The sequence below is a fragment of the Odocoileus virginianus genome, chromosome 3 (assembly GCF_023699985.2).
Source record: "Odocoileus virginianus isolate 20LAN1187 ecotype Illinois chromosome 3, Ovbor_1.2, whole genome shotgun sequence".
Classification (NCBI taxonomy): Eukaryota; Metazoa; Chordata; class Mammalia; order Artiodactyla; family Cervidae; genus Odocoileus; species Odocoileus virginianus.
In genome coordinates, this window is record NC_069676.1 from 47,095,716 (window position 1) to 47,122,189 (window position 26,474).

Consider the following 26,474-nt stretch of genomic DNA (forward strand, 5'->3'; position numbering starts at 1 on the left):
GGAATAAAAAATGGAAGCAGTGGGCTAACAGCACTAGCACGACAACATACATTAAGACAGAAAAGGTTTCTCCCAAAAGACTTCCCTTCCCCTACACGAGACTGTTCATGTGTATCTGCATATACACACAGAGAGAATTACAAGCTCCCTTCTTACAGCCATCGTTACACACTTGGAACTGACGCTGGGGGAAAAATGAGGAGGAAGAGATAAATGAGAATGAAACCAAGGGCAAAAAAGACAAATGAGCAGGAGGAGGCCCAGAAGGGACTGAGAAAGAAGAGGTGGCGGCAGCTAATGTATAAACAGCAGCGTCCTCACCTCCTGGAGTGGGACTGGAGGGCGGTGGGTACAAGAGAAATGGCAGCTCCCACAGGGCTCCCTACCACCTCCATCTCCTGCACACACACAAACACCTCAGAAGCATTTTCTGCCAATACCAAGGATAAGAGATCGATTTCCAAATGGATCCTTTATCTCTCCCACAATAATTCCATGTGGACTGCACAACTGACCTATTCATTGCCTCCCTATGTTTTTCCATGACTCAGAGAGAGAGAACATGATGGGGCCAGGGGTTGGGGGGTGGCATGCCTGGGAAGGCCTAGGAGCAGTGAGGCTGGGAGAAAGGGGTGAGACAATTTCCCAGGCTTTGCAAGGGTACCCAGAAAACAACTGCAAACTCTGCAGCATGCAGACATGGGTAATGGTATCTTCTGTCCTCTTAAGGCCTGGCCTCCAACTGTGTCCACCTGGCCTTCGTCTTTATTTAAGAAGTGGCAACTGGAGGGCAAGTAGGCAAGTTTTCCCTGGGCTTTACATGGAGGCTGGGAGAAAGGAAAGAAGTAGCCCACAGTTTGGTTCCACCATCACAAGCAGGAACATAGGCAGTGGCAGCAGCAAAAGAAAACCTCAGGCCATGACATAACTAAAGCCAAAGTCACAGAATCCCACTGAGGCACAGTGTGGCCTGAGTGGCCTGAGGTTAGTACCCTTCCCAAATCACTTGCCACCCACTAATCCTGGGTTCACCTCATCATCTGCTCCTGTACACTCTGTAACAAACCTTCCCATCATCCCTAACTCTCAAAAGACAGAACTACATCTTTACATTTAAGGCCTTCTTCTGACTTACAATACCATCAATTCAGTCCAAGAAAGAGGGAAGTATTTCAGTGTTCCACCAGTAACTCTTTCCTTAAATATCCTTGGGCTTTGAGACAAAAGAGATAATATGGTACTTAAGATGTCCATTTTTCTATCAAAACTGGCCATTTGTAGTCTGTACTTCTACTTAAATAGAGGTTGGATGCTCTCAGCAATCTGTATTGCCAACTTACTGCTGCCTGGAGTAGCTGCTGAGGGCATAGGTGGGAGGAGGCCGTTGGACTCAACAGCCCACATCTCCCTGGTGCTTCACATTCTCCCCTCAATTCATACAGGAATGGGGAGGGAACTGGGCCCTACATAAACATGAAATCTTCCCATAACTTTTACCTTCTCTCAAGGAAGGAAAACAAAAGAACGCCATGATGGATGGCAGGAAGCCAAGAGAAGACGGAGTGAGACTGTTGGACCTCTGAAAACTTCTGACATGGCTGGTAGGCCCCACGGACACTGGCTGCTCTACAGGTGCAGAGCCAGAGCACAGAGAGAAAGGGTAAACATCACAAGTGTTCTTGGCAGGGAAAGCCACCTCAGCAGCCCGCCTGGTCACGCTAGGAACTCCATCTTACAAAATGACCAGGTTCTTAAGCTATAGCATATTGTCCATGTATTGTTTCCCCAAATCGTCTGGAAAAAGTGAAAGGGCAAGAATTTATACTTCCATCTTACAAGAAGGAAATTAAAGCAAAGAGATTTAAAACATTAGGTTGAAAGTGTAAGTACATGAATTTAGAGTCAGACACGTAAAGCCAAGTCTTGGCTCTGCCAATTTCTAACTATGTGATCATGGTTAGATCACACACTTCAGTAGGCCTCAGTTTCTTTGCCTATAAAATGGGCATAACTAAAGCTCCTACTTCAAACAATATTAGGGAGGATTAAACAAAACAATGCATGGAAAGTATGTGGTATAGCACCTGGTAACTCGTTATCACACCATCATTAGATTGAGGATGAAGACTTGCCCCTGGACCCACAGGCAGCCAGAGCCAGGTCAGGCACCCTTGAAACACTCTCCACAGCTCCTGCCTCCTGCTGGATCGACATAACCTCTAGCTGACCCTACATCTCAAAATTTAGGACCGAGGCCTTTTGTTGGGTATCTACTCTCAGGAGGTGAAGGAAACAGATGTTCAAAGGAGGAGCCCTACAGCTAAAAATGGCAAGACTCAAGCCAATTCTCTGCTGAGAGCTGAGGCAGACCTAGCCCACTCAGTGCTTTTCCCAGCATATTACTGCCCAGAGAGCCAGGCCACCATCATGGAGAACTTTCATTTGCAGGAACGGCTATAAAACAGTCTTCTGCTTTACAAACTGAAAGAGGATGAGCTCTTCCCACAAACACATTTATTACTATTTGTGTGCTACACAAACTCATACATGCACACACACACACAATCACCTCTCCACAAACAGAAGCTCACCATCTAATTTAGGCAAACAAATAAGAAGCTGAAAAAACAATGCAGAGAGAACACCGAAAGGAGAGCCCTGACAAGGGAGAACAACGTGCAAAGGCTTAGGAAAAGAAATGGATTTTTCAAGACTAATTTGAAGGACAAGAGAAGTAAGTTTGAAGAGGTCAGGCAAACAGGCTTTTCCTCTAAGACATAAATTAAGCAGAAAGTCAGGAGGTAGACAGCAATTAAATGAAAAGAGCTTTTGAACTGCAAAAGAAATGTGGCTTCTAACCCCAGTCTAAACCGTAACTGGTAGCAAGCTGGACTTGGAACATCCTTAAGCCACTGACCATTTGTGTAATGGCAACAGTGTGCGCCCCAAATACTGAAGTCATGCCTGAGGCCAAGCAAACAGGGACTGCTCTCAATAAAATCCAAGGCACCCTAAAAGTAAAGTGATTAGATGAAGCTACTGGAGGGTAGAAAGTTCACAATGGACCTAAGCCTCTGCCTGACCAGAGAAAAGTTACAAGGCCAAAACGTGCTGGCAAAGCCTGCAACAGAGGGACCTAGTGAAGCCTTTCCAGCGGCAACACAGAAATAGGTGTTGGCCCTGCCAGAGAGCACATGGAGCCAAGAAGGGCTCCACAGGCCCAGCTGGGACTGCAGCTCTGGAAAGCAGACAACACAGGACAGGATGAAACAGGAAGGGGCATTCCTAGCCCCTTCTCAATACTCTGTACTCCAAAATGAAGGGGACATGACCAAGCCCATTCCTACCCTACTTGAAGAGAACAAATCTTCAAGAAGGTAACTAAGTTGCTACTACATATAAAATAGATAACCAACAAGTACCTACCATACAGTACAGGGAAATATACTCAGTATCCTGTGTGTGCTAAGTCACCTCAGTCATGTCCAATTCTGTGCAATCCCGTGGACTATAGCCCGCCAGGCTCCTCTGTTCATGGGGATTCTCCAGGGAAGAATACTGGAGTGGGTTGCCATGCCTTTCTCCAGGGGATCTTCCCAATACAGGGATCAAACCTGGGTCTCCTGCACTCCTGCAGGCAGATTCTTTACAATCTGAGCCACTAGGGAAGGCCTCAATATTTTGTAACAACCTGTAATGAAAAGGAATCTGAAAACGGATAGATAGAAATGTATAACTGAATCACTTTGCTGTATATGTGAAATTAAAGCAACATTGTAAATCTACAGTATTTCTATTTAAAAAGATTTTCTAAGGTAGCTAAGCATATTAGCCAAAAACTGCAATCCCATAGACAAAAGATAGTGGCTCCATCAAAAAGAAATCAAGTGACAAGTAGAGTGACTGAATAAAATGGAGCCCAGCCCGGCCCTCTCCAGACCTATCCTATTCAGCCCCAGTCTTCAAAGAATCTAATGCTAGAAGAAAGCTTAAGACTCAGTCTTCATTTGGCCTGCTAACAATCAATATCTACACACAGAATAAGCAGAGTTCAATGCCTTTAGGCATGGGCTTGTCATTGCATCCAGGAAGGCTCTGGCAACTTCATGCCTGTTGAAGACAAAGAGGTAGATAGGACTAGAGCAAGAGAAGAATTTTGGTGCCATCATCCAGAAGTGACAATCAAAGCAATGAGTCCTTCTATTAGGGAGAAAACTTACAGAGAAAGGAATAATGGGCCAAGAAGAGTTTTCCAGCCATGCCTGGAGGTTAGGAAAAGAAAGAAGAGCAATCCAGGGGACAAGATGAAAAACATTAAGATTAGTGCAGAATTATACAGATCAAAAGAGGAGAGAATCCTGAGAAAAATCAAGTTGTGGGCAACAGTCAAGAGGTCAGTCAGAATGAGGATGAGAAAAGCCACTGGATTTGGCATTGAGACAGCCAGAGGGGCCTTCTAAAAAAGAACTAGAGGCACAAGGGTAGTATATTTGGAAATGGTGAGTAGGTCCAATGAAGTCTGGAGATTTGGGGCCACTTCTCTAAATCCAGTTTTTTCAACATTTTTCCTAGAGTCACAACGATAACAGAGAAAATACTAGCCCCAGTGGTCCTATAGAGAGATTCTCTGATGCTATACAACAGGTTCCCATAATGGTGTAGAGCTTCCTTCAAACACACACATCCTCAGGATAGTGATGAGCACAGTCACACCAGTGGAGAAAGGAGGAAGGGAGACAAACTCTTCAAGAACAAACTCCCATCAGACACAACTCCACCTTCTCTGAGCTCTCAGATCACTCAGAAGCCTTAGTCCTCACACTCTGTAGAGCTGTAATAATCATAATTACAGCACTTGGACTGAAGGATAAAGAGAAGTACCCCAGTGACACCCAATCCTCCAGTATTCAAATGCAATATTTGGGCAGCCCAGAGGAAAATAAATTCTAATTATAGCTAATATTTATAAAGTACTTTCTATGTTCCAAGCAAAGTTCAAAGCTCATTTATTCTTCACCACAATCCTATGAAGGGGCTCTAAAATGCTGTTCATTTTGCCCATGATGGGACCAAAATTCAGAGAGGTTAAGCAATTTGCCCAAGTGCACACAGCCAGAGAATAGTAGAGTCAGGATTCAAAGTCAGTTTGGCCCCAGAACCCATTCTCTTTTCAGACCATGCTGCTTTTCCAGTGGTAGACGAAATCAGCCATTCATTTGTTTTGCAACAGTGTGAATACAAAAGCACACATTTTGTGTCAGGAGAGAAACTTTTTTTTAATGAGCCTACGGTGGAGAGACCACTTCTACCACGTCTGTATTTCTGCACATCATACACACACACACACACACACATGTACACACATTTTAATTAATGAATGTCCTTGGCACAGCACAGCCTCCAGGAGAGGCACAGACACTCCAGAAGAAGAATGCCTTTGACTCAGACTGCAACCAGTTCACTGTCACCCGGTATGACTTGACCTCGTAACCTCCCGTAACTTGGGCTCCCCAGCTGTCCAGAAAGCAAAAGCACCCTTGCTCTCCCTTACAGCCCAGCACTAAGCACTCCCCTCAAACACACTCACCTGTCTGGAAAGAATTCAGCAGAGGTGAGGAGAGACCTCTACTGCATAAAAGTTGGCCCAGATGATATCCAAACTCACTTACCACTAGTCTTTGTTCCTATTTCCCAAACATGGCACACACAGGACAGAATTATTTCTTTTTTGTTGTTGTTGTTGGTCTTGTTTATCTCACAAGACCTCCAAAAATTATGTAGAACTCTCCTATAGCCCTCCTCAGGGGCGGGGGTGGGGGGGATGACCCAGAATTATTTCTACACAGCAGATGAAGAAAATAGAGACCAAAAAGGTGAGTTGGGCTTGCCTAAGCACACCAGCAAGCAACAAGGCAAAGTAGAGAAATACCCCGGCCAGAGTGAGTGTACTTTCTACTAGGACCTAACCTGCAAGTTTCTATCTAGCAGGCTGTGGGCAAGGAGATCTACTCCTTATACTTGCTCCCTGACCCGCTGTGAGATCCTAGGAATGATCAACCTGTTTCTGATGACAGCAGCCAAGGTTACCAGAAGCTCTACTCAACTCCATCTTCACTCTGATGTAATGAAAAGAATGTGGGCTCTGGATTTCCACTCAGGTCTCCCCAATTAGTTGTGGGACTTTGGACTAGCTGCTTAACCTCTCTCCAAGTTTCAATTCCTGCATCTAAAAAGGAACTTAACAGCAACTATTCTGTAGGATGGCTATTAGCATTAAATGAGATGATGTGATGATAGGAAGCATACAGCACAATGCTTGACACAAACCAAGGGCTTGAGAAGTTTGTAGCTCTCACTAACCACTATTGTTAGAGAAAAGGGCAGGATAAACAAAAACTGTGAGACTGTACCCCCATACAGAAACGTATTGTGACAACAAGTCTCTCCTTAGAATCAACTTCCCTGAGCTGCAAATCTTCCCACACACCTGGACTACACTCTAGCAGCTACAGAGGCATTTCCATTGAAAGCTTCAAGCAATATTGGCTGGCTCTGCATCAGTGCCCACTGAAGAGTTGACTAAGAACAGCCACTTCAGAGCCCAGCTTCCTGGTGACTTGGATGTATCTTCCTGCTGCTGCTCTCCTACCTCTAAGGGAAAAGAGGGAGGGCAGGACCAACATGGGCAAATTCAGTAGAGAGACTGATTGGACCACACTAGACAGGGTCAGTTGCTATACAGGAAACAAGCGCCACCTCCTTCCCTCTCCTTTTAAACTAGTATCTGCTAACAGTAAGCATGATGGGCTTTCTTTATAGCCTGCTCCTCAAGAATACCAGAGACTTCATACTGTCATCTACACACCACAGGCTGGGGCTAGGGAGGTATCAAAGTTCATCTTTCCTTTGCCTGCTGTCTCCAAACTTCCAGCAAAGGTTAGGGCCTCATTGTGGGACTAAGACAGGAAGGAGGGTATGACTTCTAGTCCATAGTTACAAATGGACTAATTGCGAATCAGTAAGAACAGTAACCCTTATTCTGTGTCAGCCAGTCTGGCACTTTAGATTATAAGCATTCAGTATTCACACTCTAGAAACAGGTCCCTTGTACCTCAGGTCCCCTGAGCACACTGGGAACCTTACTGTATAACAGAATATACAAAAGATACCATCACTGTCCTCAGTGATGGTCTTTCTGTCCTGCTCACAATCAATGACTTGCATGATTTTCCACATCTGAGTCTCAGACAGTACAATTAAGAAGAAAGCTCTCTTAAGGAATATGCCATGAAAAAATAGATACTGCTACGGGCAACTGGAGACACAAATTACAACTCTGAAATCATGAGAAAGGCAACAATTAGGGTGATCCTTAAACTAATTGAGGAACCCCAAGAAAACAGCATTTACTTACAGAAATACTTAGCGGCAGCACAAGGACGGGTCCCCAAGCACTGAACTTGCTACTACCACATTGGCCCTGACTATATCTTCCAGGTAAGTCAGCAACTGAAACGTCATATTTTATTTTTAACATGCCTGAGAGTCCAAGACTATTCATAATCCCAGATTCTTAAAAACTTGAAAGGAGGATGAGTTTTAAAATATATACATTTACATATGTGGGGAGAAACACAAAAATCAGATGCTTCTCAACACAGCTCAGGGAGCATAACTCAAGGCTTTCACAATCCCACCAAACACCCAGAGAAAATCTGGGTGCCTTCGCTGAGAGATGGTGGGAGGCTGGGTAGGTAGCCAAGAAACAAAGAAACCTAAACTCAGCACTTGGCAAGACAATTAAGGAGCAGAGGATTTAAAACGCATTGTTTCTTACTCTAAATATGTCTACATTTATTACCAATTTGGGATCAGAAACCACATTTAGTTCTGCCATGACCACGCACTAAAAATATTAAGCAGACTATTGCCTAGGAAACAGCAGTTCTCCCTGCTGCGGCAGTCCCATTTTATAGCCGACTCTGCCATGGTCCCAGGGCTCCCCATCTTGGGCTTCACTGAGATCCCTTCTCACAAGCAGAACTGCCACTGCCCTGACAAGGTCTCACTTGCTTTTTAGAAGGCAGGAATAGGAGCCAGGGCTAGAGACTATACAACCTCATCATCCTCTCCAAGGCTGTGTTACATGGTCAGTGAAATTTCATTTCATGAGCCTATAACAATTACCACCCATCTGACTGGGAGCTCCACAAAGGTAGGGACCATTGTCCACCTAAACCACTGCTGGATCCTCATTGCCTAGCACTGTGCCAGACACTCAAAAAATATGTTAGTTGAATAAAATCAATAATCTAAAAAGGAGTCATGTGGAATATACAATGGAAAATAATGTCAGTGAAAATATGCACTATAGTGAAACATGAAAACAAAATGCATAAAATACTGCTGAGTGTTGCTTTTGAACTATGGTATTGGAGAAGACTCATGAGAGTCCCTTGGACTGCAAGGAGATCAAATCAGTCAATCCTAAAGGAAATCAACCCTAAATATTCATTGGAAGGACTGATGCTGAAGCCCCAATACTTCGGCCATATGATGTGAAGAATCGACTCATCAGAAAAGATCCTGATGCTGGGAAAGACTGAAGGCAGAAGAAGGGAACGACAGAGGATGAGATGGTTGGATGGCGTCACTGACTCAATGAATATGAGTTTGAGCAAGCTCCGGGAGATGGTGAAGGACAGGGAAGCCTGGCATGCTGCTGTCCCTGGGGTCGCAAAGAGTCAGACATGACTGAGCAACTGAACAATTAACTGTTGAGTGAAGCAGAACATAATGGCACATGTGTATGAAGTACCAGAACTCTGAAAAAAGTACCTGTAGCCATCTCTGTGGTCAGATATGAAGTCAGAAATATGGGAAGCTATTTTCAATGAAATCTTTCTTCCTAAAATGTAAGACATACTTAGAAAATATGCTATTTTCAACACAGAAACTGTTCCTTTATCTACTAATTTGTTCTGTTGACTGGGATCACAGAGGTCTTGTTCTTGTTCAGCAAGACCATCCACCAATTAAGGAAAGAAAGAGCACAAGGAAATAACTGCAGTCTTAAAAATCCAACTCTCAAGTTCACCTTTTTTTTTTTTTTAAACGAGACAACTTCCAGTCTTCCTCACCAGTATAACTGACTCCCCAGACAGGGGGCCAAGATGAAGGTGCAGAGCCCTCCACTGAAGAAAAAAGAAAAAAAAAAAGGATGCTCCACATTGGTACCCCCATGTCACAAAGCCCATGACCTATTACCCAGCAACATACCTATTCAGAAGGGTAGCAGATGCCAATTCTTCTAAAATTTCCAAAAACAGAAGAAAAGGGAAGACTTCTTAATCCATTCTGTAAGACCAGAATTATACTAACAAACACCAAAGCAAAACAAGGACACTATAAGAACCAATATCCTTATGAACATACATGAAAAATCTTCAACAAAATACTAGCAAGGCAACTTCACCTGCATTTCGAAATGATTATACAGCACGATCAAGTGGGATTTATCCTAGGAATAAGGGGTGGTTTATCACATGAAAATTAATCCATTTAGTAAATTACAGTGGTAGCATGAAGGGAAAAAAAAATCACATAATCATCTCAATTGATACAGAGAAGGCATTTGACAAAATCCAACATCCTTTCATGATAAAAACAATAAACCAGGGATGGAAGAGAACTTTCTTAACATAACTAAGGTCATATATGAAGAACCAACAGCTAACATACTCAGTGATAAAAGACTAAAACTTTTTCCTCTAAGATTAGGAATAACACAAGGATGCTTTTGTCACCAAGGTTCAACATAATACTGGAAGTTCTAGCCAGCCAAAGCAATTAGGCAAGAAAAAGAAACAAAAGGTATCCATATGAGAAAGGAAGAAGCAAGACTGTCTGTTTACAGGTGACTTTATCTTATACAAAGAAATTCTTGAAGAATCTACAAACAAAAACCATTCTAATAAATTCCACAGGTACAAAATCAAAGCTTAAATCAGTTGTATTTCTATACACTAGCCACTAACAATCCAAAAAGGAAATTAAGAAAATAATTCCATTTAAAATAATATCAAAAAGAATAAAATACTTAGGAATAAATTTAATCAAAGGAGAAAGATTTAACCAAGGAAAAAGACTTCTACACTAAAAACTACAACAGAAATAAAAAGACCTAAAAGAAATTAAAGAAGACCTAAATAAATATAAATATGTCTGGGTTCATGAGCTGAAAGACTTCATTTTATTAAGATGACAATACTACCCAAAGTATTATACAGAGTCAACATATTCTGTCAAGATACAGATTTAACATCCTCTATGAAAATCCCACAAGCATTTTTTGCAGAAACGAAAAAACTAATTCTAAAATTCACATGGAATTTCAAGATACCCTATCCAGGGACTTCCCTGGCAATCCAGTGGTTAAGACATCATGCTTCAAATGCAGGGGGACATGGGTTTAATTCCTGGTTGGGGACTAAGATTTCACATACCATGCAAAGCAATCAAAAATAAAAATAAATCAAGGTATTCTACTCAAAATAATCTGGAAGAACAGTAAAGCTGGAGGATTCACACATCCTGATTTCAAAACCTACCACAAAGTTACAATAAGCAAAACTGCATGAAAATCACATAAACATATAATCTTATATTGATACAAGGATAAACATACACTCTTACATCATTACATCAATTGATTTTTAACAAAGGTGCCATTGACTAAAAATGGATCAAAGACAATGGATCAAATGTAACAGCTAAAACTATAACATTCTTGGAAGAAAATGTAGGGGCCAAAGTGCTTGACCTTGGATCAAGCAACAGTTGCTTAAATAGGACATAAACCACAGGTGATAAAAATAAATAAATTGAAATAAATAAATAAATAAATTGAACTTCATCAAAATTTTTAAACTTTTATAAACAAAGTCCTACTCTAGAGCACAGGAAATGATATTCAATATCCCAAAATATACAATAGGAAAGAATATAAAATAGTATATGTACAAGTGTATCACTTTGCTGTACAGTAGAAAGTAACACATTATCAACTATACCTCAATAAAAAATTAATTTTTAAAAAATTTTTAAAACTTTTCTGCCTCTCATTAGCAAAAGAATGAAAAGATAACCCACAGAATGAGAGAAAATATTGGCAAATCACATATCTAATAAGGGTTTAACATCTAGAATACATAAACAACTCCTACAACTCAACAAGACATACAACCCAATTTAAAAATGGGCAAAGAACTTGAATAGATATTTCTACAAAGACAACATACGAATGGCCAATAAGTACAGGAAATGATGCTCAGTATCAGAGGTCATTGTGGACATACAAATCAAAGTTACAGTGAGATATCACTTGATACCTATTGGGACAATTATTTTTTTTTAATGAAAAGAACAAGTATTGGCAAAGATGTGGAAAATGTAAATGATGTAATCACTATGGAAAAGTCTGACAATTCCTCAAAAGCTAAACATAAAATCATCATACTACCCTAGGTATATATCCAAGTAACTGAAAAAAGTAACTCAGACACTAACATGTGAATGTTCACAACAGTCAAAACATGGAAATAATCTAGGTATCAAGAGATGAATAAATTTTTTAAAATAGATTTTTAATGTGGTATACACATATAATGATATATTATTCAGTCATAAAAATGAAGTTCTGATACATGCTGCATCATAGATGAATCTTGAAAACATTGTAAATATGAACTCCCTGAGGGGAAAGACTCCTTCCTTATCCACTGTTCCATCTTAGTTAGTGCAGGGTCTAGGACACAGCAGACTCTCAATAAAAGTATGGCTGATAAATAAAGAATGGGTGGGTGGAGACATGACCAGGTGAGCAGATAAACACCATAATCCAGAAGGTGTGCAGATTTTTCAGGCAAGGAGACTTTCTGAGGGCTCACTGACCACTCCATAGAGGCATCTTCTCTGTCTATGGGCACCTCAACTTATCTGCAGTTCTATAAGCTGAACCCGAGCCCGAGACTCTCATCTCCCGACTTAACCTCATTACCCAGTCAATAATGTCCATAGTTTCAGTGCCTGCTTTCACACTAGTTGCAGCCCTCATACCAAAGCATACCCCAAAGCTCAGATCCTGTGCTGGGATTAAGGAGGAATATGGCATTAATTTCAAATGTAAAGTGTTCCTCCCAATCTTATAGCTTTCTTCCAACAATCAAAAAGGCCTCATCCTAACCCTGATTGGCACAGCAAGAGCCCACCCCACTAAAAATTCACTGTATCAGCAGTACAGAGGAGGAGAGCAATCAGCAAGGGAAACAGCTGAATTATTTCAACAGCTGTTAATTATGTGTTCTCTCTTCCTCTCCTCCAAGTCCATGTTCACTGTGCCCCACGCCTCCACAGTGACTTGGGTTTGTCAAGTATCTATGTCAACTGCAATAACCAAACTTGAGTTCAAGAAGCAACATTAAAAAGCACTAATTAACTGATATTTAAATAACTATGCTTAATGTCAACAAAACCACACTTTAACTTTAAACATCCCCACGTCTACTAGTTGCTTAATTATATTCCTTAAGATCCCTGGACACTGGCACACAGCACACCTTGGGGAGCAGTCCCCAGGCCCTGGCAGACTGTGGAAGGGGAAGGGCCCGAATCCCTGAGTAAGTGCCAGGAGAGCCCAGTTTTCTTCTAGAGTCTCCTAATGAAGTGATTTCTCTTCACAGCTCTGCTGGTCCCCACAGGGCAATGAGAACATAACAAACACATCCTGAGCCAGGAAAACTGCCAAACCAGGCTACAAGTTTTTTAATGTAATATCATTATTTAAAGTGAAAAAACTGCAAGTCGCTCAGTCATGTCTGACTCTTTGCAACCCCATGGTTGTAGTCCACCAGGCTCCTCTTTCCATGGGATTCTCCAGGCAAGAATACTGGAGTGGGTTGCCATTCCCTCCTTCAGGGGATCTTCCCAACCCAGGGACTGAACCTAGGTCTGTCTCACTGCAGGCAGATTCTTTACCGCCTGAGCCACCAGGGAATAAACCCAAGAAAGACGACTTTTCCATCTGCTATCTGTTCTTAAGAGTGGTATATCATGAGACGCTGAAGCAAGTGTACAAGGGGGATACAACAGGATTCATGATAGCAAGTAGGGTCAGAGGGCCCTGCAAGATGCCACCAATCACATCCCAGCCTGTCAGGAGTCATCAGCCTGCAGCTGACAGGAGTACAGCTCAGCCAACAGCAGTATCCCAGACTGGAGCCTGCAGAGACTCTCGGTTCCAGTGAGTGAGCTTGTGATGCCAGTGGGACCCCAGGAAGTCTCTCCTGCCACAGCAGGCTCCATGAGGATGACTTGCCAGCTAGTCTTGTCAGAGCACCAGATCTGCTGAAAGGGGATAACATGACAGCTACCTGCCCAGGTAAACATACCCTAGAAACAATCCATCTCACAACTGGCCTCCAAGTGGAGCACATTCAGCTAAGGATCAGTAAGCATTTAGAACCCACATTTTGGGCAGCAGATGCTCTGAACCCAAACCAACTGGGTCATGAGTAAGACAGAATCATTTCCAGAGTACCAAGGGTGTGTCAGATGCTGATAGGCTCTTGCTTGCCTCACCCTTAGAGCAGGGACCCCAGTTCTTTCTAGATTCCTTACAAAACTACCTCTTTACCTCTCAGTTGGTATTACATTTTTATTTCTGTCAGCCAGCACCCTTCCTACTTCTTCTATCTTGCCTAAAGGGCCTGGTCTGACACAAAGGAGGAGGCAGTTCTTTCCAATTATTCTCTCTCTGTTCAGTCTCTCACTGCTCAGGGATTCCTCTTATGACAGCTCTCCTTAAAACAGCCACCACAGCCCCTGATAATGCCAACAGAAAACACTGTAGACGAAGACTGGCTGATACTACAATCTCTTACCTGAAAGGCAACATGTAACAAACCCTGGCTTCAGAGAAGTTGGATGTTTGGGTGGCAGCTCATAAAAACATGGAAAGCAACCAGAAAAACACAAGAACACTACACTCACGAAGCCCAGACAAACAATTCACTTACTACCTGTAGCTTCACACCCACACCAAAATCATTTCAATCCCAGGTGAGCACTCAACAGCCACACTAATCCAGAAACATATTTCTGCAAAGACCTTGTTCACCTTCCCATACAGAAGAACTACCAAAAAATCAAAAACTTTTTCACTATGAAAGATGAATAAACCCTTACCACCTACTAGAGGACATATATCCAGTTGCCACCACCTCCAACAAATCCAACTAGCAGATTATTCACCCTTCAGCACATATTTATTGAGACCTGCTACATCCCAGACATGTGCCAGGTGCTGAGAATACAAAGACTAAGTAAAAAGGGGTCCTGCTGTCCACGAGCCTCCAGATGGGCAATGGAAATAGATGAGTAAATCAGCAGTTATAGTAAGCCCTGGGTTGAAAGAGCCCTAAAGGAGCCAGCTAGAAGGCTCTGACTGCAGGAAAGCACAGGCATCTCCCTCAGGAAATCGGTATCAGAGAGGACTTCCTGAAACAGGAAAAGGAATTAACCAACCAAAGACAATGAGAAAAGTATCCCAAACAGAAGCAAGACTGCTTTTTTGAAGACCTGGAGGCCTAAAACTCAGAACATGTATTTATCTCAACAATGCTGGAGAAAAGGATTTACAGAGGAGTGCTGTCGTGATATGTTAAGAATCCACTTTGTCAGATGGGTTTCAAACACATAGCTTAGGTTGTCTAAGTAACCCTCTGAAATCCCTCTCCTTTTCAGAACTGCACCGTGGTGAAAGGGAGACTAGAGAGAGGAAAAAGAAGATAGGAAGGTCATCACTGTTTATGAAATCTGCTTATGAGCTCACTCCTTTGCCTTGTGGTTCAGAGTTTGTTAGTTCTTGAAAATTTTCAACATCTTTTAATAGAAGGAGTTAGTTTGTAAACAAAATTTGGATTTGGGCTGTATTATCCCTCACTACAGTGACCCAAAACCCAAGTGGGTAATTTGAACAAGACATCAGCCTGAGAATCCAGGCACACTCTCCCCGAGGATACGCCTTGCTCTAATCTCCTCTGTATTTTTCACACTCAACATGCCCAGAGATACTATACTGATCCTTCTCTAGAAATGCCTAGCTTTACCTGCACGAGCCAGAAACCCAGAAGGCCTCTTCCTGTCTGCCCCCATCCATCATTAACTACCAACTATTTATCTCTTTTCCTTCAAGTTCACCTGCCCAAACTACTAACGCCACCCCCAACCACCACCTCTCAGGTGACAGCAACCCAAGCTGATGAGCACAATGAGGAAGCAGAAGATGAACAGCTTTAATGAATTAGTTTTCTAAGTCCAGGGTTTCTAGAATAACCCAAATCCAGTCTTCTGAACCACTCTAAAAGGCACTCAGTAAAAGCCACTTTCTTCCTCAGATGAAGAGCATCACTCAGGGAACCCATTCAATAACAATAGCAAACTGGAATATGTGCTGCAGAGAAGGTTTGGGGCCTAGAGTCCTCTAGAGGTACCAAAGCCTTGGGACTCTAGAGACCAAAGCCAAACCAATGATTATGGGAATCAAATCCCAGGCAAAGCAAACTTGCCCCCTCACAGCCCCACCCCTCATAGCCCATGGAGACTTACAAATGGGGATAGCCACTGAGCTAAAGAGTCTTCATACCTACTCCATCTACCCTAAAAGAAGCCATTTCCTTCCACCAAAGCAGGCAGAAGAAAGCAACTTTCAGGAGGATGATGTTGGTGCTGAGAGTAGCTTAGAAAACAGTATCTCAAAAAAAGGGATAAAACGTAATAAAGAAGAAGGCGACATCAAGCCATGGCTCGTAGCCTCAATTCATTGAGAACTTCCTTTCATCCCATTCCTTACCAGGGGTCCACACAAAAGCCCAGAAGGAATAATTGTATATTGAATAAACGAATGAAGCAATGAACAAACAAGTAGACTGAAAGGCTGGAGGGAAGTGGCAACAAGACAGAAAGATGGTCCTGCTCAAAGCCACCCCTCCAGTCATTCAGGTGTCCTGGGATCTCAATGCACTAGATACCTGTGCAAGCTGCTGGGCACATGCAGGCTACACAAACTATGAAAAGAGGGCAGAGAGAAAAGCCACTCTCCCTCATCTCCATGAGACAGCATATTTCCAAATACTACTTTAACAGCACTTCCCATTCGTCTGACATTAAAGTCATGCCTAACGGCTCACATGCAAATGAAAACTTCACTTTTTACTGTTTCCAGTACTTTGGGGCCTGTGGTTTCTTTTCTAAAGAAAAACCCGTCATTCATTTCATTGATTAAAAATTGATTTAAATTGGCTGTCATTAGGTAGGTACAAGGGGAAAACAAACAGATTCACAGAGATACCTTGCCCAGCAACAGGACGGTGATGAGCTCTAGTGACTGCACAGTTGGGTCCCAACTCAATGCAGAAAAAAGAAAATTAAAAAGCTCACAATGTGGAGCTTAAGCTCCAGCCAAAAGGAATTATCTTCCCACAAGCATCTCTGTCGGATTTTTGGTTAATGTAAAAAATTTTTCAAAAGGAAAGGAAACGAAACCCCAAGGATATTTAACATGTAACTTAGAATTTCTATATTTTTCAAATTCCCTTACAGGGAGAAAAGGGAAAGAGGTCTTTATTTCTCAATCCTACTTTTCAAAACTTTTCCCATTGATTTGACATTGTCATAAAAATTTTCAATTTGAAAAAAGCACAAAGCTGAGGAAAGTACAATGACAGGAATTTTAAGCTGCTGTGAAGGGGGCACTGAGGGGAGGGTGGAAGGACCTGCAGAAGAGGTGGGAGCTACAGTCCTGAACACCACATGCTCAGCCACACAGGCTGGGCTCCAGGTCCAAACACCAGGAACTCGGGTCTGAGGCAGGCCACACTCTCTTCAGGCTCTTGCACTCAGCGATTTAGAGCAAATGGACAGACTTTGCTGCAGTGTCAGAGGATAAAAGATCAGCAAAGTACAAGTATACACCTTGATAAAATGTCAGATGGATTATTCTACAGCCAGAGAATGAATGCGATCCCACCCTCCCCCTGCCCGAAACCATTTAATGTTCTTCCAGGGCCCTCAGGGAAAAGGCCAAACTCCACAGCCAGGCTTTCCACCATATCAAGCCCCAATCAATGTCTGCAGCTTCTCTGTTTTCTCACCCTATCTACAGCTGGCCTTATGGAACTTTCTACCTCCAGGCCTTCGCACATGTCTCCTTGGAGTTCTATTCCCTCTCCTCTTTATCTGGCAAATTCCTACTCACCTTAAAGGCTTGCTACTCACTCTAAAAGACATTTCATCCAGGAGGCCTTGGCTGACCCTCCTCACGAGACTCCATTAGGCACTGATATAGCACTCATACTTTTCTTTTCATTGCACCTACTACACTTTCTCTTATCCAGTTTTCCTCCTCCACTGCTAGGCCTTAAGCATCGTAAGGATAAGGACTATGCCCAGATAACATGACACATAAGTGTTTGGTAAATTCTTGTAAGATTTAGATTGTGTCAATCTCACTTTTCACTTCTATCCCACTCACCCCCAACAAAGTCAGTTACATGCTCATGTACCCTCTGCCCCATCTGAACCCACTACATTTCAGTTCTTAATGGATGGCTCACCCAGGCCTTAACCTCAAGAATGTTCATCAGTTACCTGTGCAGCACATGCTATGTGATGGACTCAGTGTTAAATAATTAAAATACAGAGATGACTGAGCCCCTTCTATCTTCTCGGAGAAGGAAAAGCACATGAACAACTAATTGCCAGAAAGTATGACAAGTGCCATAAAGGAGAGATACATAGGTGTGTGGGTGGTACAGAAAGGAATTAAGTCATTCCTCCCAGTGTCCCCTTTCCCTTAGTATCACAAGCTAACTACTCTCTGTCCTTCCTCATTCTTAGATAGAAATCCCTCTCCATTGCTCTTTCCCTGAGTATCTATCCTAGATCAGACTTCTCTAAACTGCGCTCCCATTCAGTTCCAAATTAATTCAAATCCTTTCCTGGCTTCTGCTTTCTTCCCTTCTTCACTTCTTATCCCAGGCATCTAATTCACATACATCTCTGCTTCTGCCCTAGCCTTGGCCAACTTGTCTCAGCTACTACCTTTCTACCTCCTCCCTCAACTGTCATGGGTGATCACTCGACATTTATGAAGCATCTGCACTTACAAGGAACATACGTAACAGTCCCTGTCTACAATGAAAAGAGGGGACTCATGAAGCCAAAATACCAGAAAAAACTAAATGCAAAATAATCCATCCTCAACACAGCCTTTCTCCCCTACCGTTTCCTCCTATAGATCCAAGTGCTAGGGCATCATGGCCCCAACAGGATGCTCCCAATTCTGTTCCCAACTTCCAGGGAGGTTACAGCACCCTTCATCCACTAGCCCCCAGCCAATGAAGCCCTGTCTGCCCCTTCAGTCTTTCTGAAGGCAAAGACCACTCTATCCAGCCACACATTCACCTAGTCAACATGTACTGAGCATCTCTATAAGTGGAGAACCGTGTTTCCCACAACACTATACACGATGTCCAGTACATAACACATGTTCGGTTAATGTCTATGACTAAATCTCTGAAAGGAAGACAACTAGCCTCTCCTTCCCTTAGCCCAGGAATACCCCAGGGCAAAAAAAATAAATAAACAAACACTCTGCAATGAAGCCTGAGGTCAGAGGTTTCCCAAAAGCCTCTTACTCATCTGAGCCCAGACCAGGGAGACCTTCAACCACAGGTAAGAAGATGCTTTCATAACCCTCCCATCAGTATGCCAAGGAAGCTGGAGAAACCACTGTTATAAAACACCCTTTAATCGAGTCACTTGTTTCCACTTAGTGTAGATTTAGACAAAAATTTTCTCAAGAAAGCAGTAATAAATGGAGGGGAGAAAAGAACAGAAATTAATGAATGTAGTAATTATCCCCCAAAGTTGCAAATCAGAACAATTCCTCACTTGAAGACAAGTATGAAAAACAAGATCAAAATGCTTCAGGGATATGTTTGTGAAACAGCAGGTAATGGAACAGATAAAATGTATTTACAGTACCTCGCTGGGGACACGTGCCTTTTGGCTAACAGCTATCAGACACTAAATATCACTGTAAAAATAATATTCTTCTATGCTTCATTATGGAGTTACAATTATCCATGGGAAAACAGCAACACAGCAAACTGTCTTGAATGGTAACTGGGAATCATTTACAGAGCCCAAGCTTCTCCTCAGGTATCTGAGAAGTGGGTGTGAACCAGATTACACCCCCCATATTAGTCTGCTAACACTATCATAACAAAATGCCACACAATGGGTGGCTTAAACATGAGAAACTTATTTTCTCATAGTTTTGGAGACTAGAAGTCAAGATCAAGGTTCTGGCTGCTATTGTTTCTAGTGAGAGCTCTCTTCTAGGCTTCTACACAGTGACATTTTCCCAGGCCTCGCATGGCATCTCAGTGTACTTGAATGATGAGGAAAAAAAAAAAAAGAATTCTCTGGTATTTCTTCTTATAAAGACCATATTCCTATCAAATTAGGGCCCCACCATTACTACCTCATTTAACTTTAATAACTGCTTCCAAATTATTAGACTGGTCAAAAAGTTCATTTGGGTTTTTCGTACCAACTTATGGAAAAACTCAAATGAACTTTTTGGCCAACCCGATACTTCTTTATTCCAAATACTGCCATACCAGGGGTTAGTGCTTCAACATACAAATTTTAAAGGGACATCAACAAAAGGGTGAGGCCTGTTCCTAATGATTAGCACATGCACTGAGAAAGGATAATGGAGGACTGGTAATAGAGTGGACTTGAGGACTCAGCTGCTCACTGTGGTGGATAATAGTCAAAGATCCTAGGGATATGGGGACAATGACTGGGGGTGGAGGGTGGGGAGAATGTCCAAAGTCAAAGTCTTAAGGGAACTATTCATCTCTCTTTCACACAAGATGGCTAAAAAATAATAGTAGTAAGATATATGTACATAAATAAGAATATTCACTGGGAATGTGGGGTTGGTTGATGCAAATTATTACATTTAAAATGGACAAACAAGGTCCTACTCTATAGCACAGCAAACTATATCCAATCCAATCTCCTGGTGAAACAGGAGGGAAGAGGGCAGAACACAACCTTTAAAAGAATGACACAGCTATGGAGAAGGAAATGGCAACCCACTCCAGTATTCTTGCTGGAAAAATCCCATGGACAAAGGAGCCTGGCGGGCTGTGGATCATGGGGCCCCAGAGTCAGACTCGACTGACACATGCACAGCTCTGGGGTGATGACTATGCTGCTGGTCCTCCGGCCAGCCTGTGTAGTAAGGCTCTAAGGCACTGGTCTCCAGATATGGGTGGATCCTATTCCCAGAGATTCTGGTCCTGGGGTGGGTCTGTGAACATGCATTAGTAAAAACCCCCACATGAGTTTAGTTCGTGTCAAGGACGGCACTTGAAATCAGAAAGGGAAGGAATGGCTTCATCAATACATAGTACTGGATGAAAAAAAAAAAAAGAAGAAGAATGACACAGCTATAAGTTGTAACAAAAACTGGTTAGAACCAATTAGGTCCAAGATGGTGGAAGATCTGACTTTCAGAAGACCTTGAGTCTCATTATACATGCATTGTAATACATTAGCATATGCTAAAGGAGGCACCCACCAGTGCCGTGACAGATCCAAAACCAACCAAAGATCCAAAAGTGGGCAGTGGCCTACATCCTGGAAATCTCCACCTCCTTTCCCCAAAAAGTAGGAATAATCCTCCCCCTCATTAGCCTATGAAGTTACCCAACCCATGAAAACTAACTACACTGGAGAAGGAAATAGCAACCCACTCCAGTATTCTTGCCTGGAAAAATCCATGGACAGAGAGGAGTCTGGCGGGCTGAAGTCCATGAGATTACATGACTGAGCATGTGTGCATGAGGGTGGAGGGAGATGGGTTGGTAGCAATAAACTGGTAGAACTAAAAAAAAAACAAAAACAAAACTAACTACACCATATTTTAGGGCCTTTTGCCTTCTGGAGATGGCCCATCACTCTCAGGCGTGTGTTTCTCTCTAAATAAACCCACTTCTTATCTATCACCTAGCCTCTGAATTTTTTCTGAGGTGAGATATAAAAAACCTGGGCTTCATTAAGTCCTGAAACCAGGTATGTGATCTCAGTCAAAAGACCATGGGTTCAAGCCCCAGTCTGAGTTTTGGCTGAGTTCAAGTCCTGGCCCATGGGTTTACAAGTCCCATATCTGAGCTGTGCGGGTTCACTGGGTAAACCATAACGGAAAAGAATATGTATAAAAAGAACATATATATACGGGTATATAACTGAGTGCAGCAGTGTGTGCACAGACTTTTTGAAGGAAGTTTCTACTATCTTCACTATCTCCAGCATAATTTGGTCTCAGGTCAAACAACAGGAAGGGAACACAGCACTGAATATCAACAGAAAATTGGATTAAAGATTTATGGAGCACAGACCCGCCCATGAGAACAAGACCCAGTTTCCCCCTCAGTTTCTGCCATCAGGAATCTTCCATAAGCCTCGTATCCTTATCCATCAGAGGGTAGACAGAATGAAAACCACAATCACAGAAAACTAATCAAACTGATCACATGAACCATAGCCTTGTCTGACTCAAGCCATGCCATGTAGGGCCACCCAAGACCGACCGGTCATGGTAGGGAGTTCTGACAAAACAAGGTCTACTGGAGAAGGGAAAGGCAAGCCACTTCAGTATTCTTGCCTTGAGAACCCCATGAACACCATGAAAAGGCAAAAAGGGAGGACACTGAAAGATGAAGTCCCCAGGTTGGTAGGTGCCCAATATGCTACTGGATAACAGTGGAGAAATACCTCCAGAAAGAATAAAGAGACAGAGCCAAAGGAAAAACAACACCCCGTTGTGGATGTGACTGGTGATGGAAGTAAAGTCCAATGCTGTAAAGAAAAATATTGCATAGGAACCTGGAATGTTAGGTCCATGAATCAAGGTAAACTGTAAGTGGTCAAACAAGAGATGGCAAGAGTGAACATTGACATTTTACGAATCAGTGAACTAAAATGGACTGGAACAGGTGAACTTAACTCAGATGACTATCATATCTACTACTATGGGCAAGAATCCCTTAGGAGAAATGGAGTAGCCCCCACAGTCAACAAAAGAGTCCAAAATGCAGTACTTGGATGCAGTCTCAAAAACAACAGAATGACCTCTGTTCGTTTCCCAAGGCAAACCATTCAATATCACAGTAATCCAAGTCTATGCTCCAAACAGTAATGCTGAAGAAGCTGAAGTTGGAATGGTTCTATGAAGACCTACAAGACCTTCTAGAACTAACACCCAAAAAAGATGTCCTTTTCATTATAGGGGACTGGAATGCAAAAGCAGAAGTCAAGAGATACCTGGAGTAACAGGAAAATTTGGCCTTAAGAGTACAAAATGAAGCAGGGCAAAGGCTAACAAAGTTTTACCAAGAGAACACACTGGTCAGAGCAAAAAACCCTTCTCCTACAACACAAGAGAAGACTCTACACATAGACATCACCAGATGGTCAATACCAAAATCAGAATGATTATATCCATTGCAGCCAAAGATGGAGAAGAACTACACAGCTGGTAAAAACAAGACCAGGAGCTGATTGTGGCTCAGATCATGAACTCCTTACTGCCAAATTCAGACTTAAATTGAACAAATTAGGGAAAACCACTAGATCATTCAGGTATGATATAAATCAAATCCCTTATGATTATACAGTGGAAGTGACAGATAGACTCAAGGGATTAGATCTGATAGACAAGAATGCCTGAAGAACTATGGACAGAGATTCATGACATCGTACAGGAGGCAGTGATCAAGACCATCCCCAAGAAAAAGAAATGCAAAAAGGCAAAATGGTTGCCTGAGGAGGCTTTACAAACAGCTGAGAAAAGAAGAGAAGCAAAAGGTAAAGGAGAAAAGGAAAGATATACCCATTTGAATAGCAAGGAGAGATAAGAAAGCCTTCCTCAGTGATCAATGCAAAGAAATAGAGGAAAACAATAGAATAGGAAAGACCAGAGATCTCTTCAAGAAAATTAGAGATATCAAGGGAACATTTCATGCAAAGATGGGCACAATAAAGGACAGAAATGGTATGGACATAGCAGAAGCAGAAGATATTAAGAAGAGATGGCAAGAACACACAGAAACAGTATAAAAAAGATCTTCACAACCCAGATAATCATGATGTGTGCTCACTCACCTAGAGCCAGACATCCTGGAATGCGAAGTCAAGTGGGCCTTAGGAAGCATCACTACAAACAAAGCTAGTGGAGGTGATGAAATTCCAGCTAACCTATTTCAAATCCTAAAAGATGATGCTGTGAAAGTGCTGCATACAATATGCCAGCAAATTTGAAAAACTCAGCAGTGGCCACAGGATGGGAAAAGGTCATTTTTCATTCCAATCCCAAAGAACGGCAATGCCAAAGGATGCTCAAACTACTACACAATTGCACTCATTTCACACGCTGGCAAAATAATGCCCCAAATTCTTCAAGCCAGGCTTCAACAGTACGTGAATCTAGAACTTCCAAATGTTCAAGCTGGATTTAGAAAAGGCAGAGGAACCAGAGATCAAATTGCCAACATCCGCTGGATGATAGAAAAAACAACAGAATTCCAGAAAAACATCTACTTGTGCTTCACTGACTACGCTAAAGCTTCTGACAGTGTGGGTCATAACAAACCATGGAAAATTCTGAAAGAGATGGAAATATCAGACCACCTTACCTGCCTCCAGAGAAACCAGCACGCAGGTCAAGAAGTAACAGTTAGAACCAGAAATGAAACAGACTGCTTCAAAACTGGGAAAGGAGAACATCAAGGGTGTATCTTGTCACCCTCCTTATTTAACTTATATGCAGAGTACATCATGCAAAATGCTGGGCTGGATGAAGCATAAAGTGGAATCAAGACTGCAGGAAGAAATATCAATAACCTCAGATACACAGATGACACCATCCTTAGGGCAGAAAATGAAGAAGAACTAAAGATCCTCTTGATGAAAGTCAAAGAAGAGAGTGAAAAAGTTGGCTCTAAACTCAACATTCAGAAAAACAAAGATCATGGCATCTGGTCCCATCACTTCATGGCAAATAGACAGCAAAACAATGGAAACAGTCAAAGACTATTTTGGGGGGCTCCAAAATCACTGCAGATAGTGACTGCAGCCATGAAATTAAAAGATGCTTGCTCCTTGCAAGAAAAGCTATGACCAACCTAGACAGCATATTAAAAAGCAGATATATTATTTGGCCAACAAAGGTCCATCTAGTCAAAAAGCTATGGTTTTTCCAGTAGTCATGTATGGATGTGAAAGTTGGACCATAAAGAAAGCTGAGTGCCAAAGAATTGAAGCTTTTGAACTGTGGTGTTGGAGAAGACTCTTGAGAGTCCCTTGGACTGCAAGGAGATCCAACCAGTTAGTCCTAAAGGAAATCAATCCTGAATATTCATTGGAAGGACTGATGCTGAAGCTCCAATACTTTGGCCACCTGATGCAAAGAACTGACTCACTGGAAAAGACCCTGAGGCTGGGAAAGATTGAAGGCAGGAGGAGAAGGGGACGACAGAGGATGAGATGGTTGGATGGCATCACCAACTGGATGGACAGGAGTTTGAGTAAGCTCTGGGAGTTGGTGATGGACAAGGAAGCCTGATGTGCTGCAGTCCATGGGGTGGCAAATACTCGGACACAACTGAGCGACTGAACTGATAACTGAGTCACTCTACTGTACAGCAGAGTCTGGCACAACACTTAAAACAATAATAAAATTTTAAAATATCCCCCTCAATAAAAGAATATTTACTAGGTACTAGGCACCAACTATGTATTCGGCACTGTGCTGAGTGTCTGGCAAGCAAGATTTCACAAGCTCCATGGAAATTATTTCAGAAGATACAATTACCATTTTAAAGATAAGGAAGAAAACACTGGTGAAAGTCTAGAAGCCCTCTAAAGATATCAGGTCCTAATTTTTGGAACCTGCAAATATACCTTATAAGAAAAAAAGGTCTTCACAGATGTGATTAAGCATCTTAAAACAATTATCTCAGATTATCTGAGTAGACCCTAAACACACATTCACAGTGTGATTCCTTACAATCATAATGTTCTTGTAAGAAAGAGACAAAGGGAGATTTGACACAGGCATGGAAGAGAAGGTGATGTGAAAACAGAGCAGAGGTTTGAAGATACTGAACGTAAAGAATGGAGTGATGTAGCCACAAGCCAATGAATGCCAGCAGCCACCAGAAGCTGGAAGAAGCAAGGAACAGATTCTGCCCCAAAGCCTTTGGAGAGAGTGCAGCCCTGCCAATATGCTGATTTCAGCCTAGTGATACTGACTTCAGACTTCTGCCCTCCAAAACTAGAAAGGAATAAATCTCTGCTGTTTTAAGTCATCAGGCTTATTTTAACCTTTTACAGCAGACACAGGAAATTAACACATCCAGCTAGTAGTTAACAAAGTCAGCCTGTGAACCTGGGTCCTTGCGACTCTACATCTGCACTTGAGACGTGTGCCTTGCTCCTTTTCTGCACACAGCCTCCCCAAGCCAGACCTGTGTGCTGTCTGACAGGACACCCTGCCAAGACTTGAAGCAATGGGCACTGACAGCTCCTCTACAGCAATGCTCCCAGAAAAGTCTCTCTTCCTCCTACTCCCATGTCAGAGCAAACGCTTATCAGAGGCAAAATGAACATTTGTTCCAATTACCAGGAATGGACAGAAACAGCCCACAGTTCAATGTTTTGATGAAAATGCAAACCAAAGTGTCTCACAAAGGTTTTCATCTAATTGATTTGTTTGCACTTGACTATTTTCCAGAAAATCAAGAAGCTCCTAACCTCTGTTGCTCTGCTCCATTCGGCCCATGATTTGTTCTTTCCCACACAAACACATTTGGGGAAGAGTATATCAGCTGCAAGAACTATTCTCTGCTTCCTTGTTGACCACTTGATGACTTCTCAGGGACACAGAAAAAAGACCACCACACTGAGCCCCTCTGCTGAAGTCTTCAAGATGAGTATTGGTGTGAGCAGGCTGGCACAGAGGAGCCTCAAGTTAACCAATCCTGGAATTAACAAACAAGCTAATAAACACATTGTCAAGGCAAAGGTACAGCATCCCAAAATGCACTTTTTGAACCTATTTTGACAAGTGCGGTGAGCTTTAATTATTTATAAAACTGCAAAGTGCAGGTGGCGAAACAAAGCAGTATGTTTTAAAAATAATAATGTCCTGGTAATGGAGGACATTGACTGCTGTGTCTATTAAATCTTTGCAGAGGAGCCAGTAACAAGGCTGGGTGTTTCTGGGAGAACAATCAACTGACTGGATTAACAAAGGGGAAGACCTGGGATTTACTAAT

General features: G+C 42.4%; 1 protein-coding gene across 9 annotated transcripts in view; it reads right to left on the reverse strand.

Moving 5' to 3' along the window:
• Positions 1–26,474, reverse strand: part of SIL1 (SIL1 nucleotide exchange factor) — a 246,115-nt gene that overhangs the window by 191,189 nt on the left and 28,452 nt on the right. The window lies entirely within an intron of this gene.